The sequence below is a fragment of the Eschrichtius robustus genome, chromosome 7 (assembly GCF_028021215.1).
Source record: "Eschrichtius robustus isolate mEscRob2 chromosome 7, mEscRob2.pri, whole genome shotgun sequence".
Lineage (NCBI taxonomy): Eukaryota > Metazoa > Chordata > Mammalia > Artiodactyla > Eschrichtiidae > Eschrichtius > Eschrichtius robustus.
This window is the reverse complement of record NC_090830.1, coordinates 75721694-75730317: the sequence shown is the minus strand read 5'-3', so window position 1 is coordinate 75730317 and position 8624 is coordinate 75721694.

The following is an 8624-nucleotide window of genomic DNA, read 5'->3' as shown; positions in this document are numbered from 1 at the left end:
CCGGGGTGGGCGGAGGCTGGGAGCTGAGGCTCCGGCTTCGGAGGTCGGATCCCAGGGAGGGGACTGGGGTTGGCCGCGTGAACACAGCCTGAAGGGGGCTAGTGCACCACAGCTAGCCAGGAGGGAGTCCGGGCAAAAGTCTGCACCTGGCTAAGAGGCAAGAGACCATTGTTTCAGGGTGCGCAAGGAGAGAGGATTCAGAGCACCGCCTAACCGAGCTCCAGAGACAGGCGAGAGCCGTGGCTATCAGCGCAGACCTGACAGACGGGCATGAGATGCTAAGGCTGCTGCTGCCGCCACCAAGAAGCCTGTGTGCAAGCACAGGTCACCATCCACGCCTCCCATCCCGGGAGCCTGTGCAGCCCGCCACGGCCAGGGTCCCGTGATCCAGGGACAACTTCCCCGGGAGAACGCACAGCGCACCTCAGGCTGTTGCAATGTCACGCCGGCCTCTGCCACCGCAGGCTGGCCCCACATTCCGTACCCCTCCCTCCGCCCAGCCTGAGTGAGCCAGAGCCCCCGAATCAACTGCTCCTTTAACTCCGTCCTGTCTGGGCGGGAACAGATGCCCTCAGGCGACCAACACGCAGAGGTAGGGCCAAATCCAAAGCTGAACCCCAGGAGCTGTGCAAACAAAGAAGAGAAAGGGAAATCTCTCCATGCAGCCTCAGGAGCAGCAGATTAAATCTCCACAATCAACTTGATGTACCCTGCATCTGTGGAATACCTGAATAGACAACGAATCATCCCAAAATTGAGGCGGTGGACTTTGGGAGTGACGATATATATATATATTTCCGTTTTCTCTTTTTGTGAGCATGTATGTGTATGCTTCTTTATGTGATTTTGTCTGTATAGCTTACCTTTGGCCATTTGTCCTAGGGTTCTGTCCGTCTGCTTTTTTTCTTGTTATTCTGTTTTTTGGGTTTTTTTAGTATAGTTTTTGGCACTTGTTATCATTGGTGTATTTGTTTTTTGGTTTGGTTGCTCTCTTCTTTTTTCTTTTTTTTTATAACTTTTTAATTTTTTTAATAATTGTTTTTTATTTTTTATTTTAATAACTTTATTTTATTTTATTTCTCCCTTTTCTTCTGAGCCATGTGGCTGACAGGGTCTTGGTGCTCCAGCCAGGTGTCAGGCCTGTGCCTCTGAGGTGGAAGAGCCAAGTTCAGGACATTGGTCCACCAGAGACCTCCCGGCACCACGTAATATTAAATGGCGAAAGCTCTCCCAGAGACCTCCATCCCAACGCAAAGACCCAGCTCCACTCAAAAACCAGCAAATTCCAGTGCTGGACATCCTATGCCAAACAACTAGCAAGACAGGAACACAACCTCACCCATTAGCAGACAGGCTGCCTAAAATCATAATAAGGTCACAGACACCCAAAAACGCACCACCGGATGCGGACCTGCCCACCAGAAAGACAAGATCCAGCCTCATCCACCAGAACACAGGCACTAATCCCCTCCACCAGGAAGCCTACACAACCCACTGAACCAACCTTACCCACTGGGGGCAGACACCAAAAACAACAGGAACTACAAACCTGCAGCCTGTGAAAAGGAGACCCCAAACACAGTAAGGTTAAGCAAAATCAGAAGACAGAGAAACACACAGCAGATGAAGGAGCAAGGCAAAAACCCACAAGACCAAACAAATGAAGAGGAAATAGGCAGTCTACCTGAAAAGGAATTCAGAGTGATGATAGTAAAGATGATCCAAAATCTTGGAAACAGAATGGAGAAAATACAAGAAATGTTTAACAAGGACCTAGAAGAACTAAAGAGCAAACAAACAATGGCAAACAACACAATAAATGAAATTAAAATTTCTATAGAAAGAATCAATAGCAGAATAACTGAGGCAGAAGAATGGATAAGTGACCTGGAAGATAAAATAGTGAAAATAACTACTGCAGAGCAGAATAAAGAAAAAAGAATGAAAAGAGTTGAGGACAGTCTCAGAGACCTCGGGGACAACATTAAACAAACCAACATTCAAATTATAGGGGTCCCAGAAGAAGAAGAGAAAAAGAAAGGGACTGAGAAAATATTTGAAGAGATTATAGTTGAAAACTTCCCTAGTATGGGAAAGGAAATAGTTAATCAAGTCCAGGAAGCACAGAGAGTCCCATACAGGATAAATCCAAGGAGAAACACACGAAGACACATATTAATCAAACTATCAAAAATTAAATACACAGAAAAATATTGAAAGCAGCAAGGGAAAAACAACAAATAACATACAAGGGAATCCCCATAAGGTTAACAGCTGATCTTTCAGCAGTAACTCTGCAAGCCAGAAAGGAGAGGCAGGACATATTTAAAGTGATGAAAGGGAAAAACCTACAACCAAGATTACTCTACCCAGCAAGGATCTCATTCAGATTCGACAGAGAAATTAAAACCTTTACAGACAAGCAAAAGCTAAGAGAATTCAGCACCACAAAACCAGCTTTACAATAAATGCTAAAGGAACTTCTCTAGGAAGGAAACACAAGAGAAGGAAAAGACCTACAAAAACAAACCCAAAACAATTAAGAAAATGGTAATAGGAATATACATATCAATAATTACCTTAAATGTAAATGGATTAAATGCTCCAACCAAAAGACACAGACTGGCTGAATGGATACAAAAACAAGATCCGTATATATGCTGTCTACAAGAGACCCACTTGAGACCTAGGGACACATACAGACTAAAAGTGAGGGGATGGAAAAAGATATTCCATGCAAATGGAAATCAAAGCTGGAGTAGCAATTCTCATATCAGACAAAATAGACTTTAAAATAAAGACAAAGGGCAAAGAAGGATACTACATAATGATCAAGGGATCAATCCAAGAAAAAGATATAACAATTGTAAATATTTATGCACCAAACATAGGAGCACCTCAATACATAAGGCAAATGCTAACAGCCATAAAAGGGGAAATCGACAGTAACACAAGCATAGTAGGGGACTTTAACACCCCACTTTCACCAATGCACAGATAGATCATCAAGATGAAAATAAATAAGGAAACACAAGCGTTAAATGACATATTAAACAAGATGGACTTAATTGATATTTATAGGACATTCCATCCAAAAACAACAGAATACACTTTCTTCTCAAGTGCTCATGGAACACTCTCCAGGAAAGATCATATATCGGGTCACAAATCAAGCCTTGGTAAATTTAAGAAAATGAAATCGTATTATCAAGTATCTTTTCCATGATGAGACTAGATATCAATTACAGGAAAAATTCTGTAATAAATACAAATACATGGAGGCTAAACAACACACTACTTAATAACCAAGAGATCACTGAAGAAATCAAAGAGGAAATCAAAACATACCTAGAAACAAATGACAATGAAAACACAATGAACCAAAACCTATGGGATACAGCAAAAGCAGTTCTAAGAGGGAAGTTTATAGCAATGCAATCCTACCTCAAGAAACAAGAAAAATCTCGAATAAACAACCTAACCTTACACCTAAAGCAATTAGAGAATGAAGAACAAAAAAGCCCCAAAGTTAGCAGAGGGAAAGAAATCATAAAGATCAGATCAGAAATAAATAAAAAGAAATGAAGGAAATGATGGCAAAGATCAATAACAGTAAAAGCTGGTTCTTTGAGAAGATAAACAAAATTGATAAACCATTAGCCAGACTCATCAAGAAAAACATGGAGAAGACTCAAATCAACAGAACTAGAAATGAAAAAGGAGAAGTAACAACTGACACTGCAGAAATACAAAGGATCATGAGAGATTACTACAAGCAACTAAACGCCAATGAAATGGACAACCTGGAAGAAATAGACACATTCTCAGAAAAGCACAACCTTCCGAGACTGAAGCAGGAAGAAATAGAAAATATAAACAGACCAATCACAAGCACTGAAATTGAGACTGTGATTAAAAATCTTCCAACAAACAAAAGCCCAGGACCAGATGGCTTCACAGCCAAATTCTATCAAACATTTAGAGAAGACCTAAAACCTATCATTCTCAAACTCTTCCAAAATATAGCAGAGGGAGGACCACTCCCAAACTCATTCTACGAGGCCACCATCACCCTGATACCAAAACCAGACAAAGATGTCACCAAAAAAGAAAACTACAGGCCAATATCACTGATGAACATAGATGCAAAAATCCTCAACAAAATACTAGCAAACAGAATCCAACAGCACATTGAAAGGATCATACACCATGATCAAGTGGGGTTTATCCCAGGAATGCAAGGATTCTTCAATATACACAAATCAGTCAATGTGATACACCATATTAACAAATTGAAGGAGAAAAACCATATGATCATCTCAATAGATGCAGAAAAAGCTTTTGACAAGATTCAACACCCATTTATGATAAAAACCCTTCAGAAACTAGGCATAGAGGGAACTTACCTCAACATAATAAAGGCCGTATATGACAAACCCACAGACAACATTGTTCTCAATGGCGAAAAACTGAAACCATTTCCACTAAGATCAGGAGCAAGACAAGGCTGCCCACTCTCACCGCTATTATTCAACATAGTTTTGGAAGTTTTAGCCACAGCAATCAGAGAAGAAAAAGAAATAAAAGGAGTCCAAATCGGAAAAGAAGAAGTAAAGCTGTCACTGTTTGCAGATGACACGATACTATACATACAGAATCCTAAAGATGCTACCAGAAAACTACTAGAGCTAATCAATGAATCTGGTAAAGTAGCAGGATACAAAATTAATGCACAGAAATCTCTTGCATTCCTATACACTAATGATGAAAAATCTGAAAGAGAAATTAAGGAAACACTCCCATATACCACCGCAACAAAAAGAATAAAATACCTAGGAATAAACCTACCTAAGGAGACAAAAGACCTGTATGCAGAAAACTATAAGACACTGATGAAAGAAATTAAAGATGATACAAACAGATGGAGAAATATACCATGTTCTTGATTGGAAGAATCAACATTGTGAAAATGACTCTACTACCCAAAGCAATCTACAGATTCAATGCAATCCCTATCAAACTACCAATGGCATTTTTCACAAAACTAGAACAAAAAATTTCACAATCTGTATGGAAACACAAAAGACCCCGAATAGCCAAAGCAATCTTGAGAAAGAAAAACAGAGCTGGAGAAATCAGGCTCCCGGACTTCAGACCATACTAAAAATCTACAGTAATCAAGACAGTATGGTACTGGCACAAAAACAGAAATATAGATCAATGGAACAGGATAGAAAGCCCAGAGATAAACCCACACACACATGGTCACCTTATTTTTGATAAAGGAGGCAAGAATATACAATGAAGAAAAGACAGGCTCTTCAATAAGTGGTGCTGGGAAAACTGGACAGCTACATGTGAAAGAATGAAATTAGAACACTCCCTAACACCATACCCAAAAATAAACTCAAAATGGATTAAAGTCCTAAACGTAAGACCAGACACTATAAAACTCTTAGAGGAAAACATAGGCAGAACACTCTGCGACATAAATCACAGCAAGATCCTTTTGACCCACCTCCTAGAGAAACGGAAATAAAAACAAAAATAAACAAATGGGACCTAATGAAACTTAAAAGCTTTTGCACAGCAAAGGATACCATAAACAAGACGAAAAGACAACCCTCAGAATGGAATGGGAGAAAATATTTTCAAATGGAGCAACTGACAAAAGATTAATCTCCAAAATATACAAGCAGCTCATGCAGCTCAATATCAAAAAAACAAACAACCCAATCCAAAAATGGGCAGAAGACCTAAATAGACATTTCTCCAAAGCAGATATACAGATTGCCATCAAACACATGAAAGGATGCTCAACATCACTAATCATTAGAGAAATGCAAATCAAAACTACAACGAGGTATCACCTCACACCGGTCAGAATGGCCATCATCAAAAAATCTACAAACAATGAATGCTGGAGAGGGTGTGGAGAAAATGGAACCCTCTTGCACTGTTGGTGGCAATGTAAATTGATACAGCCACTATGGAGAACAGTATGGAGGTTCCTTTAAAAACTAAAAATAGAACTACCATACGACCCAGCAATCCCACTACTGGGCATATACCCTGAGAAAACCATAATTCAAAAAGAGTCATGTACCCCAATGTTCACTGCAGCTCTATTTACAATAGCCAGGACATGGAAGCAACCTAAGTGTCCATCGACAGATGAATGGTTAAAGATGTGGCACATATATACAATGGAATATTACTCAGCCATAAAAAGAAATGAAATTGAGTTATTTGTAGTGAGGTGGATGGACCTAGAGTCTGTCATACAGAGTGAAGTAAGTCAGAAAGAGAAAAACAAATACCATATGCTAACACCTATATATGGAACATAAAAAAATTTTTTAAATGGTTATGAAGAACCTAGGGGCAGGACAAGAATAAAGATGCAGATGTAGAGCATGGACTTGAGGACACGGGGAGGGGGAAGGGTAAACTGGTACGAAGTGAGAGAGTGACATGGACATACTTACACTACCAAATGTAAAATAGATAGCTATTGGGAAGCAGCCTCATAGCACAGGGACAGGGAGATCAGCTCCGTGCTTTGTGACCACCTAGAGGGGTGGGATAGGGTGGGTGGGAGGGAGACGCAAGAGGGAGGAGATATGGGGATGTATGTATAGCTGATTCACTTTGCTATAAAGCAGAAACTAACACACCATTGTAAAGCAATTATACTCCAATAAAGATGTTAAAAAAAAATACAATGGGAAAGTAGAATGAACATATGATGTATCTAAAGCTGTATATTCAAACTCAGATAACAACAAACTACTGGGCTTTATATAGGGATTCAATTTGCAAAATATCATTAGAACACTTTGAATTGAGGGTCAAACAGTTTCAGTATAATTGAAATCTTCTCAATATGCATTTATGCATAATAATGGATTTCTAAATGCCCAAGTATTTCTTACTGTGAAAAGACTTTAAGTATGTAAGTCATAGTCTAATATAATTTAGCAGTTCAAGCAAATGAATAAATAATTGATAAATTAACATGTTCAGTTTTCAGGGTTCCAGTGAAATGTCTGTAACTCTTAGTTTTCAAACAGACTGATTGTTTCTCTCCGACAATTCCAAATTATTCTGTTGTTGTTCTTTAGTTTGAAGATCTATTTGACCAATTTAAGTAGTATAATTTCAGTTTAAGTGTATACATCTAAAATTATAATCCAGAAACCAAAGATAATTTCTTTTGAGTTGTTGAAATGTGTTTGTAGCCTGTGCTATGACCACAGCAGAAACTCAGTCAAAACCTGTTTGCTAGGGCTTCCCTGGTGGCACAGTGGTTAAGAATCCGCCTGCCAATGCAGGGGACACGGGTTCGAGCCCTGGTCCGGGAAGATTCCTACATGTCGCGGAGCAACTAAGTCCATGTGCCACAACTACTGAAGCCTGAGCGCCTAGAGCCCATGCTCCACAACAAGAGAAGCCACGACAATGAGAAGCCTGTGCACCACAACAAAGAGTAGCCCCTGCTCACCGCAACTACAGAAAGCCCACGCACAGCAACGAAGACCCAACACAGCCATTAATTAATTAATTAATTAATTAATTAATTTTAAAAATCTGTTTGCTAAATAAATGAATAAATGAATGAGTAAATCTGAAAAAAAAAAAAAGAACCTCTCCTGGAAGGCGAGAGATGGCTCTTGATTGTTACCTACCCAGACCTCTTGTTTCACAATGGGCTCAGTCACCAACTGAGTCAGTTCCAGCTGGGGCAGCTCTTTCTCTGGGCGCAGCTGGTATCCACTTGGCCTAGGCAAATTGTGACCCCAGAAGGGCCAGGCCCACCACCCTAACCTGCTCATGGGGCTCCCCTCCCCCACCCACCGCCTGCCAGACAAGGTCCTCTCCAGCCAAGACTTCCACAGCCCAGGCGGCCAAACACCAGGCAGGGGCAGACTGGGCATCTGCCTGGCTTTTATCTGTTGGAGTGGGGGTGATGGGGTGGCAGGTGGGTCTGGTACAGCTAAGACCAGAGTCACTGGTGAGATCCTCACGGGGTGGTTAGGGTTACTGCCACATAGAAAGAGACCAACCTCCGTCACAGACAGGACCCTCAAGAGCAGCTAAGGACTGACAGCCAACCCAGGCCACAGATGAAATGACCATGGCCACACACTCACCCCAGACTAGCCATAGAGACTTACCATATGAACCTTGACTTTGATCCAAGACTGAGCTCCAACCCCAACCAGTGCTCTTTAGTACACCACAATCACATAAAACTCCCTCCAGACCCCGGGGTCCCCAGCTGTAAAAGGAGGAGCTAGAACAATGACGTCTGCATGCTCTTTCAGCTCGGAGGGACTGGGCCCTGATTCCTCAAGCCAGCTGGTCCCTGACACTCAGTGGACATGGCCGAAGGACCCGACAGCCCTGTCACCCCGAATCTGCTGGGTGGGCAAACCCCACAAGCACCACCCTCCCAATGCTTGGAAGAAGTCCTGCTCCACAAGCCCTTCTCTTCCCAAAAGCCAGATATGCAACCGCGGCTGGCCAGAACTAGAACAGCTGCTATTGCTTTACAGGCTATAATGGCAATTTGTTTAGTGTGGGGCTCAACTGCACATCTGGGCCCACAGTTAATCTCCACA